The sequence below is a fragment of the Pygocentrus nattereri genome, chromosome 17 (genome assembly GCF_015220715.1).
Source record: "Pygocentrus nattereri isolate fPygNat1 chromosome 17, fPygNat1.pri, whole genome shotgun sequence".
NCBI lineage: Eukaryota > Metazoa > Chordata > Actinopteri > Characiformes > Serrasalmidae > Pygocentrus > Pygocentrus nattereri.
Window position 1 is genome coordinate 829,248 of NC_051227.1, and position 12,961 is coordinate 842,208.

The 12,961-nt window shown below is 40.7% G+C and overlaps 1 protein-coding gene across 3 annotated transcripts in view; it reads left to right on the plus strand.

Annotated features, from left to right (window-relative positions):
• The first annotated feature begins 7,982 nt into the window (after positions 1 to 7,982).
• Positions 7,983 to 12,961, plus strand: part of rhbdd1 (rhomboid domain containing 1) — a 12,729-nt gene continuing 7,750 nt past the window's right edge. The window contains exon 1 of one of the 3 annotated variants that reach the window (XM_037546339.1): positions 7,983 to 8,320. The gene's annotated coding sequence lies outside the window, so the exon portion shown is untranslated. Of the gene's footprint in view, positions 8,321 to 8,511; positions 8,774 to 12,961 lie in introns of those variants that run through there. The other 2 variants (XM_037546337.1, XM_037546338.1) reach the window with 2 other exon arrangements.

Here is a 12,961-nt window from a genome sequence, read left to right on the forward strand (position 1 = left end):
TTTTAATATTGTTTGCTTAAGCACAGTCGTTCATTCAGACCTGAGGCGTCTGGGTGGGATCACTTTGACACCCTCTGTTTTGTGACCAACGCTGCCGCCTACAGTCTAGTGCGCGCATTTAAAGGGGACCTCTTTCACACATCTCTACATAATGAAATGAACGATATGGACCTGCAAAGCCTTTCAGAGTGGTTTGATGTGAAATGCTCCGTTCCAGAGAAACTGAATGATCATGATAGTGTTGGTGATAGGAACCAGACATGTGAGGAGTAGAACGCCTCTGAAATCTTCTTCACGGAAAGTTATGGTTAGATATGTTTCAGGACAGTTTTCTTATAATATTTTGGCTTAAAATCGTAATCTGTTTACACTGTATGATATGAAATTGAGTGAGATCCCATTCTTAATCCATAGGGTTTAATATGATGTCGGTCCACCCTTTGCAGCTATAACAGCTTCAACTCTTCTGGGAAGGCTTTCCACAAGGGTTAGGAGTGTTTATGGGAATTTCTGAACGTTCTTCCAGAAGCGCATTTGTGAGGTCAGACACTGATGTTGGACGAGAAGGCCTGGCTCACAGTCTCCGCTCTAATTCATCCCAAAGGTGTTCTATGGGGTTGAGGTCAGGACTCTGTGCAGGCCAGTCAAGTTCTTCCACACCAAACTGGCTCATCAACGTCTTTATGGACCTGCTTTGTGCACTGGTGTGCAGTCATGTTGGAGCAGGAAGGGGTCGTCCCCAAACTGTTCCCACAAAGTTGGGAGCTTGAAATTGTCCAAAATCTCTTGGTGCTGAATCATTAAGAGTTCCTTTCACTGGAACTAAGGGGCCGAGCCCAACTCCTGAAAAACACCCCCACACCATGATCCCCCCTCCACCAAACTTTACACTCGGCACAATGCAGCCAGACAAGTACCGTCTCCTTGCAACCGCCAAACCAAGACTCGTTCATTGGATTGTCAGACGGAGAAGTGTGATTTGTAGCGGTTGACTCTGCAGAAAGTCGGTGACCTCTGCGCACTATGCCCCTCAGCATCTGCTGACCACTCTGTCATTTTACGTGACCTATACCACTTTTTTGGCCGAGTTGCTGTCGTTCCCGATCACTTCCACTTTGTTATAATCCCACTGACAGTGGACTGTGGAATATTTAGTAGTGAGGAAATTTCCCGACTGGACTTGCTGCCCAGGTGGCGTCCGATCACGGCACCACGCTGGAATTCACTGAGCTCCTGAGAGCGACCCATTCTTTCACTAATGTCTGTAGAAGCAGTCTGCAGGCCGAGGGGCTCGGCTTTACACACCTGTGGCCATGGAAGAGACTGGAACACCTGGATTCAGTGATCTGGATGGGGGAGTGAATACTTTTGGCAATATAGTGCATTTTGACACTGTTTACATCACAAGGACCGAATTTTCAGAAATGTAGAAATTTTGGTGGAATTCCCCTTTAAGCATGTGCTGTTAGAGTGCATGCCCACTAACCCCCCTCACAAATACATTTGAAAGTACAGATTCAAGTCTGCTCAGCTATCCTTCATCGTCCAGGCTTTTGTTGTCTTTAATAATAATAATAATAATAATAATAATAATAAAAACTTTCAGTATTTCAATAATAATAAAGTTCAATAACAGTAAAAAAACAAAATAAACATTTGCTTTATTAAATATGGTTCCTAAAAATGTAAAATGTAAAGATATTTGTTTACATATGGTTGCGCTGCACTTTTACTGTTCGTATATGCTCAGTGTCCTGTTGCTGATGCTGACTGGATTAAAGGTTAGACGATTTGAAAACATGCATTGTATCTACATATGCAGATGATCTGAAAGTGCTAAAAATCAGCGTTTATAAACGCTTTGGATTGGAGGTGAAGATGAAAGGAACGTGATGAGGTCAAAGGCGAAATAAAGTTTCTTGGTATTTATATCAGTGATGAAGGTTCAGTTAAAAAGAGTTGGGAGAAAGGTCAAAGGGGTGTGAGAGGCGGACTCACAGGAACATGTGTTATGATTCAGGAGTGAAACTTATCAAAACACTTGTTTTATCTTAACTAATGTTTTTTGTCAATTGTTGCACCAAGCGATGCTACAATCATTAAAATAAGGAAAATGATGGTCTGGGCGCCGTTTAAAGTGGGAGCGTTTAAAGTTTTTGTAGATGGGTCAGTGCTTGTATGGACAGAAAAGCCGGATGGACTGGCAATATATAAAGTTTCAAATAGGAATCGGACAATACAGTCAAATAAGTCAATTTCTAGGAACATAACTGATCATATTTATAATGGGGTTATACAGTTTGGTGATTGTAGTAAAAGAAAATGAAATGGAGCTGTTTTGTTAAAACTACTGACTGTTTTTTTTTAAAGTAAGCCAGAATATTGAGAAAGATACTTTGCTATTGCTCACTTGATTGTTGATTGAACAACAAAAACAGGGGAACGGAGACAGTTCCAGGAGAAATGTTATAAATGGTATTTTTTAATTAGAATACACTTTTTAATAAAATAATTCTGTTTTGGTTGTGTATTTGCACAGTAATACCCATATTTGGTATAACTAGAGCAAAATGTGCAGAGAAAATGTTTTAATTTCTTCTAAACAAGTTATCAAACAATATGTTGTTAAAACAATATGAAATATGAAATTATAAAGATTATAAAAAATACTGCCCTTTCGTGCCTTATTGTGATGTGTCTTTAATGTAGATATATATGTAATATTTATATATGACATAAAAATGTCAGTGTTTCTGAAAAGACTGCTGCTGTTATAGAAGTGATGGATATGATACACTGCTGGCCAAAGGTGGCCCTTGTGGATGTTATATTTGGACCCTATGTGAGAACAAGTAATTTTCATATTGTATTAACTTATTCAATTCATATTTTCAAAGGGACAGCAGTTTTCAACAACAGTAGTGTTCCAAAAGTACATGTTTAATACCTTTCTACCGTCTTTATTTATATATTTTGCTTATATTTTAATCTTTGTTTGTGTCTTTTTGGCCCACCACACACACTGCACTTTGGTCCCCCAAAAGTTTGAGCACCCCTGTTGTATAAGCTCTATTTCATCTTAAATAACTACAGTTTTGGCCCTTGGTCAAGCGAGGTCAAGTCAAAGTTTATTTATATAGCACTTCTTACAACAGGCATTGTTGCAAAGCAGCTGTACAGAAAGATCAGAGCCCCCATGAGCAAGCCAATGGCACCAGCTGCAAGGAAAAGCTCCCTAAAAGCAAGAGGAAGCAACCTTGAGAGGAAAGAAGACTCAAAACTCAAAACAGATAGCCCATCCTTCTCTGGTCAACACCAATAGCAAAACTGGGAGCAGTCGTGGGCTGGAGGTTAGGGAACCAGCCTTGTGACTGGAAGGTCGCTGGTTCGATCCCCTTGGCCGACAGTACGTGACTGAAGAGCCCTTGAGCAAGACACCAAACCCCCAACTGCCATGGTTAGGGCTGCTCACCGCTTCAGGCAAGTGTGCCCACTGCCTCCTAGTGTGTGTGTTCACTAGTGTGCATGTATGTGTGTGTTTCACTGCAAGGCTGGGTCAAGTGTGGAGGTCTAATGCTCTGTGTGCAAACAGTTCTGAATTCAATCCAACAATAACAGAAGAGCAATATTGTCAAAGAATGTTGGAGATGGAGCTGCCGGGTAGAAGGAGAAGAGGTAGACCTCAGAGAAGGTTTATGGATGTAGTGAAGGTGGACATGGAGATGGTTGGTGTGAAAGTAGAGGAGGCAGTGGATAGGGCACGATGGAGGCAGATGATCCGCTGTGGCGACCCCTAAAGGGAGCAGCCGAAAGAAGAAGAATAACGGAAGAGCAATATGAACAGAGCATGAGGTTGAACCAAAGGGATAAAATGTTAAAATACAGAATAGGGGGAAAAGCAGGTTAATGATTAAATAGTTTGTATCTGTGCAGCAGCATCGGGAGGGTCAGTTCAGGCAGGAGAGGTTTGAGGTCAATGCTTTGTTGATTTAATAAGTGAAAGTAATTCAATCCTCTAAAGGGAAAACAACGTGACAATTTTCTGCAAATTTTAGTTTCTATTTACTTTCTAAGGTGAATGTATTGGGGGGGGGAACCCAAAATAGAAAATGTGTCAAAACTTTTGTGCCATATTTTTATTTTATTTAATTATATCTTATTATTATGCATTTACATGTGCAAAAGTGTGTAGAGGGTGTGTAAACTTATTTTCACTTTAAAAAGCAGCAAAATATGTCATGTGACCAGGGGCCCCAAAACATTTGCTTAATTTTGCCAATAATTTAAAATTTCTTCGCTTCGGTTTCTTGCATTGTTCTGTTATCCCTGAGATCCACTTATGACATCTGTATATTGTTCATGTACCGAAAACAATCATTATAGCCATGTTTTATTTTTCCATGGCCGTTTTTCTCTCTCTATCTAGCCCTTAGAATGAAACACGCTGTTTCTGTTACTGCACCTTTAAGATTAATAGATGTAAATGATGTCTGTTTTGATTGGCTACCCTGTGGCCTTGGTCAAAAAAGCAGCCCAAGATGAAATACCTCTAATAACTTCAGTGTGAATGAGCAGGGTAAATGGATGTAAGCGTAAAGGGTGGATATAATATGTAAATGTGCTGTTTTTTCATCACATCGCAAAAAAATTCAACATGGGCTGTTTGTAGCCTATTTTCCCTACATGGTCTGCATGGTCTGGGGAGTGTTTACATACTACATCAAAGTCTTTAAATCCACAGAAGTGACCGGGGTAAATTAGGTTTTCCATTATATTGTCCCTTTAAATCTTTTTTGGTGTTAAAAACCGATTCGAGGGTTTAGGTTAGTAAAATAATTCATTTTTGTTTCCTTTTTTGAAATATTTAGCAATATTCTGATACGAGGAACCCCGTTCATTTTAGTCACTCGTGTCACAATAGAAACTTTTCATAGTGTCCCATGCCTTGTATGGAATACACAGCAAAATAGCGTTCACTGCTGTCGAGGGATTTGATTTAAATCCCTGCACTCACTGGCCCCTCCACCCCTCTGTCCCTGTCACAGTTTTCTCTAGGGACGGCTGCAGATGTAATCCGGTCTGACAGAGAGAGAGAGAGAGAGAGAGGGAACTAGAGAGAGACAGAGAGAGAGAGAAAGAGGCGACTAGATTACATCACAGCACAACTGGGTTCACAGAGTACAGGCTCGTGTGCACACAAACACACACACACAGTTTCTCAGTTTTTCTTTAAATACGCTGGTGCCCGCTCATCCTCTAGCTCACATAAAGATGCGGCCATCCTATACGGAGACATATTTACAAATGTTGGCAGGATGCAGACACAACAGGATTTTAAATCAAGTCTGCTCAGACTGCACAGTAGCACTTGGAGCACACACACACACACACACACACACACACACACACAGAGCATGCTCATTCCCACAGCATCTGCACTGCTGCCGGCCCAACGGTTGTCGTGGCAACGCAGCACAACACAGACACTGCCTGGTCTGCTTACATCATTTGCGCCCCATTTTGCTTGTGCTACTTTACTCCCCAAGCTCCACTTAAACCTCAGTTTTACCCTGTCTGCTCAAACATTTACTTAGACTCCCTCCCTCTCCCCCTCCCTCTCTCTCTCACACACACACACACACACACACACACACACACACACAATCACACACATGCATTCATGTTACGAAATCTATCAGGAATACAGTTTCAGGGCACTGTAATATACTGTACACTACTGGGCAAAAGTCAGAGACCACCCTTCGTTTAAACAGCCATTAAGTATTCAATTCATTATTTAATTTTCAGATGGTTCATAATCCACTTGTGTAAGCAAGCTCAAAGGAAAATAAATAAATAAATAAATAATAATAAAAACAAACAGGAGTTTCCAAAACTAGGGTTTATAAAATATTAAAATACATAGAGACAATGGGACTACTAACAAGCTAATAGACCTGGTAGATTAGACTTTTTTAGCGTCCTCTGCTTTAACATTCTGTGCAATACATACGTTTGCTTATCAGAAATGCACTATGTGGCCAAAAGGATGTGGACACCCGACTATACTAGATGCTTCCATTTCACAATGGACCGGGGCAGATCTAGCAGTTGACAGTTGACCGGGGCAGATCTAGCAGTTGACAGTTGACCGGGGCAGATCTAGCAGTTGACAGTTGACCGGGGCAGATCTAGCAGGGCAGAAAGCACACAACCTGACCTGGTGTAAAATGGCATCCTATGACAGCACCACGTTTAAAGTCCACAAGTCTAAATTTCATTCTACAATTTCATGTGATAAAAGGTTATTGAACTGGTTGTAATGGCTCATTCATAGTATTTATATGAGCTGACTACAACTAGTTAATTTGCTTGTTACTACATGAGATTTTACTTCATAGGTTGACCTAATGATCTGTTTTGCAGTGCCACATTTTAAATTTTTTCCAAAATGTTCAGCAAACAGACTTTGTGTGTTAAAATGTGCAGAGGTGTGTGTATTTTTCATATTTTCATGTTTTCAGGAAAACATGTCCTTTGGCAAATCAGATGTTTTTTCCAGGTAAGTGTTCTTTATCTCCATCCAGATGGATGTAGGGTGAAAGATGAGTGTAGTGGGTGATTCAGGGTGTTGAGTTATTAAAAAAGCCTGAGGAGTATGAGTGACACATGCATGTTTGATAATATCCACCACTTTCAAGACAGAGAAGAACCAACTGAACAATTTTTCAGTACAGATATAACAGTAACAGAGATGCTCAGTGCCTTTAACCTTCTAATAACAAAATGTCTGATAAGTAGTATATATATATATATTGGCCCCTCCCAGTCCTCCATGTGCTTTTGTTTTGTTGCGGTCTTGTCCATGTGACTCCTTGTTTGATTTTTTCCCAGTCCTGCCCCCCTTATTTCCAGACTCCGCCCTTGATTGTTCTCACCTGTTTTCCACCTGTGTGTTGTTAACCCCAGTTGTTTCTGTATTTAAGCCCTGTGTTTTCCCCTTTTAGTTTGCTGGTCTTTGTATTGTATTGCTTGCATTGTGTTGTTTGGCGTTGTATCTTCTGGCCTGTTATTTTTCCTAGTCTCTGTTTTTGTGTTTAGTCTGTATTCCTTTTCGTTATGTCTGTTCCTCCATCTCTCCGTGTTGGCTCTTTGACCCTGTTTGTCTAGACCCTGCTATTAGATTTGCCCCTAAAAAATCTCGCTTCTCTCAGCGTATGCGCCCGCCTCATCGTATATATATATATATATATATATATATATATATATATATATATATATATATATATATATATATTGATTATATATATTACCCCTTGATTGTAGCTGGATTGTGGTCGGTGGACTGGGGCTTTGGGGAACCAGTTACCATCTCCTTTGAGACGTTTAACTACAGGCAATTATATGGATTCCATTGTGTCAGATGGGTAATAGAATGCATATTATTACTCACTGCTATTAAAGCTCACTTGCAGTGAAATCTATAGTGAAAATAGCTTCCTATCTAATAGCAAAGAGATGTGTGAACATCGTAATGACTGGACTTCCCAAACATATCACAGATGACAAAAAAGGATTATTGTGGCGCTTACATATCATCCAACAAATAAAATATCGGTCAGTCAGAGCTACAGCTCAAAACCTTTAACCCTTTCATGATGAGACAGAAACAGCTGGTAAAATAGTGCTCAATGGAAAAAAAGAGAAACGGTTATTTTGCCTGCGCCCTTCGTGTATCCCTCCGCCATGAACGTGTTTAAATAAAAGTGATTATAGTGCGTTTCGGGTCAAAACTACCGTAAAACACGGCGTGGACAGCCAGCAGGCGGGGGTCCGTGACCATTCTAGCGGTTTTCTGTGGCGGTCTGGACTGAAGGCGAGTCGGGCTGCCTGTGGACCCGGGGCCGTTCTCCTTCTATAAGCTCTATAAAGACCATTCCGAGGAACTGGTTCCAGTGTTTTAAACGCGCGTTTGTTTTTTGAGCTACTGTTTCGCGACGCCGCGTCATCACGCTGTAAATACGCGTTGGTAAACTTGTGAGCGTCCGCTCAGTGTCACGTGACTCACGTCGTCATTTTGTTTTCTTCCGGCTTGTAGCAGCTCGGTGATGAAATCAAGTGAAACCAAATCAGTTTATAAGCTGAATAATCCGACGTGGCGTGTCTCTGAGCCGACAGTGCTGTGGGAAAGCCCGCTGCTTGTGACTGGAAGTTTGGGATAAAGACAGCGGAGCTCCAGGCCGCGAAGGGACAGCGCCGGCCAGCCGAGGCGGCGCGGCTTCATCCGTGTCTCCGGCTTTCTCGCTCCGCTCGCTCCGAGGTGCGTTTCTGAAAGAAAGACGACGCACGAAAAGAAACGCATATAGAAATATATATATATATATATATATATATATATATATATATATATATAGAAATGTTCTGGAAATGTTCTTCCGACTATGCGCCTGTAATGAACGAACTAGCTGGTAACTGAAGAGCAAACCCGCGTCAGCTTCCTCCACCGGCCAGGCCTGACTAGTGAACACAGATAACAGAGCTAGATAAGTAAAGGAATAACAGTGGCGCCGAATTCAGCTAACTGCGCTTTACAGGGCCTTCTAACAGGATAACTGGTGAACCGCGCCATTTCTTCAAAATATCTGCCTGATTAAATGTTTAAGATGTAAACAAAGCCGTTCAAAGTTCCTGAGTCAGGACTGCTCACAGGGTGGAGAAGGAGCCAGGCGTCCTCCTCTGAAAGCGCCCTCACAGAAGGTTCCAGCATGGACTGGTATGATTATTGATCACGCTGCCTGATGAAGTCCCCACCGAAAGCGTTTTTCTATGATCCACATATAAAAACTACCACAAGTCGTGTCCACAAGTATAGTTTTGGATGCTAAATAAAATGGCAAGCTTTGTATCGTAGACCTCGTGATCCCTGCTTCCTGTCAGCTCAGGGACTGAATTATTCGGGAATTATTTTGTTTTTTAACCTTTATTTTACCAGGTAAAATGTTTGAGAACCAGTTCTCATTTACAAACATGACCTGGCCGAAAGGCCCCAATGAAAATAGGTCCATGGCACATAAAAACAGAAACATACAAAAGCAAGTATACATACCAAAAGTAAAACATAACAAAACAAACAAAAAAATACAGATTTACATAAAACAAACAAAAAAATATGAAAAAGCAGAAGTAAGGATAGAGAAAAATGAGTATGTATGAGTATGTGCATTATTTTTATCCATGATTATTAACAAGAGCAACAGTCTACTACTGTATGTTTAATTGTATGCTTGAAAGTGGTAAGAGGTGTTAAAATGCAAGTCTAAGGGTGGTTTGTAAAGTATTCCAATCATTTGCTGCTGAAAAATGGTGAGCTTGATGTATTCACTTGACTTGTGCCATATTTATTATTGGCTACGTGAAGAAGAGACGACAGATATGGTGGTGTTATGGCCAAGATCGTCTTGTAGATGAAGTGAAACCAATGAGGGAGCCGCCGAGTATGAAGTGAAGGCAAGCCCACCAGTTTATAGAGATCACAGTGATGAGTATTGAAAGGTGCATTAGTGGCAAAGCGGATGGCAGAATGATAAAGTGTGTCTAGTTTTCAAAGAACAGTGCATGATGCCATTTTATAGATTTTATAGATTGATTTAAATGACTTAAATCAAACTAACTGAGGACCACGTGATTTGATCAGTGTTTTTTGCCAAGTCATGTCAGAAAGCTGCTGGTGGTTCTTGATTACCGTCTGAGACTCATTTGAAGGCATCATGTTTAGGAGATGAAATGAGCTTTAGTAGGTCATTCTGGTGATAGGTAAGGCCTGGGAAGACCCCAAGCTACAACCAGTTGAGAGAACCCGATTGGCAGCCATGTGCTGGTCTATTGCTGTGGTGGAGTTAATTCTGAATATTGTGCATGTTTTTGGCCTTAGTCTAACAGAAGACATTTGATTTTTATTTATTAGTAATCGATTCAGCACTGTCAAATGCAAATACCTTTTCTGTCCTCCTGAGTAGTGACAAACTAACTTGGGGTAAAATATAACGCAGATTTTTGAATGTACTTCAACAGGTTCATGTAGAGCTTTCTCCGTATTTTTGTGTCATCATTAATATTTGACAGAAATCAGAGGAATATTTCTCGAGATTCATACTGAGGCCATTTTTTGTATCATGCCACTGCAAGGGTTTTTGATTACTGACCTACTGACTCACCGTATAAATCACAGAATAATTCACAGCTTAATTATTCTAATCACCCATTTGGCGACTGTAACGTAGTTTTGTTTGGAAGTATGTAAATTAGTATGTACAATGACGGCAAGCCAGGCTAAAATGCGGCCTCCTTAGGCAGGGTTAGGTGATGTTACTGTTGGTACTTCAGTCTGCTCTGGGACTTGAGTCAGGACTCAGGCATTTTTCTCACACTCAGTAGTAATTGTGCTTTGGCTAGTCTCAGTCTTGAACATTGGTCCAGTGAAATTACACTCTGGTTTTGACCAGTCCACTTACCATTAATTCATTTATTTTTTTTCTGCAGATTTTCTGGTCATAGTTTAATGTGTAGTTCTGCTGACCTCACCAGAATAAACTCAGCACCATCTGGTGGACTGAAAAAGCAATTGATTCTGTTATTCTTGTACCGAAAATAATTATTTGTATTACCAATTTCTATAATAAAATACGTTGTGTATTGATAGAATATTGCCCTGCAAAATATTGCGATAAGATGCTGTATCAATTTTACACTATCTTGCCAAAATTATTCCCTCACGCATCCAAATTATTGAATTCAGCTGTTCCAGTCACTTCCATGGCCACAGGTGTATAAAACCAAGCCCCTAGGCCTGCAGACTGCTTCTACAAATGTGTGCAGCAAGTCCAGTCGTGAAATTTCCTCACTATTAAATATTCCACAGTCCACTGTCAGTGGGATTATAACAAAGTGGAAGTGATCGGGAACGACAGCAACTCAGCCACGAAGTGGACGGCCACGTAAAATGACAGAGTCAGGGTCAGACAGGGGTCAGCAGATGCTGAGGGGCATAGTGCACAGAGGTCACCGACTTTCTGCAGAGTCAATCACTACAGACCTCCAAACTTCATGTGGCCTTCAGATCAGCTCAAGAACAGCGTAGAGAGCTTCATGGAATGGGTTTCCATGGCCGAGCAGCTGCATCCAAGCCTTACATCACCAAGCGCAATGCAAAGCGTGGAATGCAGTGGTGTAAAGCGCCGCCACTGGACTCTAGAGCAGTGGAGACGAGTTCTCTGGAGTGACCAATCACGCTTCTCCGTCTGGCAATCTGATGGACCAGTCTGGGTTTGGCGGTTGCCAGGAGACGGTACTTGTCTGACTGCATTGTGCCAAGTGTAAAGTTTGGTGGAGGGGGGATCATGGTGTGGGTTTTTATATGTGTATGTGTTTATATATATATATATATATATATATATATATATATATATATATATATATGTGTATGTGTATGTGTGTGTGTGTGTGTGTGTGTGTGTGTGTGTGTGTGTATATATATCTTGCTCTAGTACTTTAAAATTATTTGTCTAAACTGTGCCGTGCTGTAAATGTCAAGATTATTCAGCAACAGCAGCAACATTGACCTAATATCTTATGTCTTGTACGGTTTTTCTGTGCACTTTTTGTTCCGTGAAGTTCTTATCTTCATAATCGTACAGTAACTGTAGTACATCATTACGTTGTAGCAAAACCTTGCATTAATTTGTGAATGAATGGACCAATGGGGGAAATCAATTATTCAATTATATGACTTATTATAGTATATTAACATCAGCCTATTATAAATTAATGTACGTTAACTTCTTCCTTTACCTATGAAGTCACCATCGGAGAAACAAGGTGTGCAGTGACCTGTTTTTGGCATTCTGCAGGGTATCTATTGTGTAAGCCATTTGACCCACTTGACCTTTCACAGTTCTAAGATGATTTTCCACAGTTTTTGAAATAAAAGATAAAATCCCTTGGTTATCGGTGACGTTTCAGCTTAGTTTAGAGCTTAGTTTTAACCCTAAACTAATGTACATGTACAAGGTCTTGTATTAGATTAAATTTGAATAAATTTGATTAAATTAGATTAGCTTAAATTAAAGAGGGAGCATACATCTCCAGAGAAACAGTTGGACTCATGTCATAGGCTGTACTGCCATTGTAAAAATGTATAAAATGATACATTTTTTAAATATAAAATTATTATAAAATTATATTCTGGTCCTAAAATCTGATTGGGTGATTGGGAAAACATTCAGTATACACATCTGACTGAACACATCTGTTGAATCCTTTGTTCATTTTTAAAACAGTTGTGCCAAGAATTGGAAAAAGAGCTGATTTGTAAGATCGCGGAGTGAACGTCGCGATGCTTCTGCATGGTTAGATGGTTAGAACCATCTGTTCCTCTAATCCTCTCCTTAAGGAGGTCCAGTATTAATAGTCAGCATCCAACACCTGGTGTGGCTAATCGACACTACATTAAATTAAATTGGGTTTGCTGGTGGTAGAATTTACATACGACAGCTGGGGCTGTTAAGGAGAGATCTGGAGCCAGATGTTTGTTCTTCTGACTCGCTCAAGCTCATCTTCTGTTTTTTGTATTGGTGTTGACTTGTTTTTATTCTGATGTTATACGGTGTACTGGCACAAGCACTTGTACTATGTGTGAGTAGGTGATTAGGCCGGACCCTCATTTCGACTCCTAGCGTTCTGTGGTTTGAGTGTTGCGCTGTCCGTGCATTCTTCACATTCTCAAACCCTCATATCCAGCTGTGTTTGTGTGTGTCTCTGTATTGTGATCTCTGTTCTGCGACTTTTCCCCCCTGTCCTGTGGGCTGGAGTACTGTGACTAAGTAGTTTGTGTGTGTGTCCTGCAGGGGTTGGAGGAAGATGCTTGGCACATGCCAGCTGGTCAAGGACAGAGCAAAACCCATAG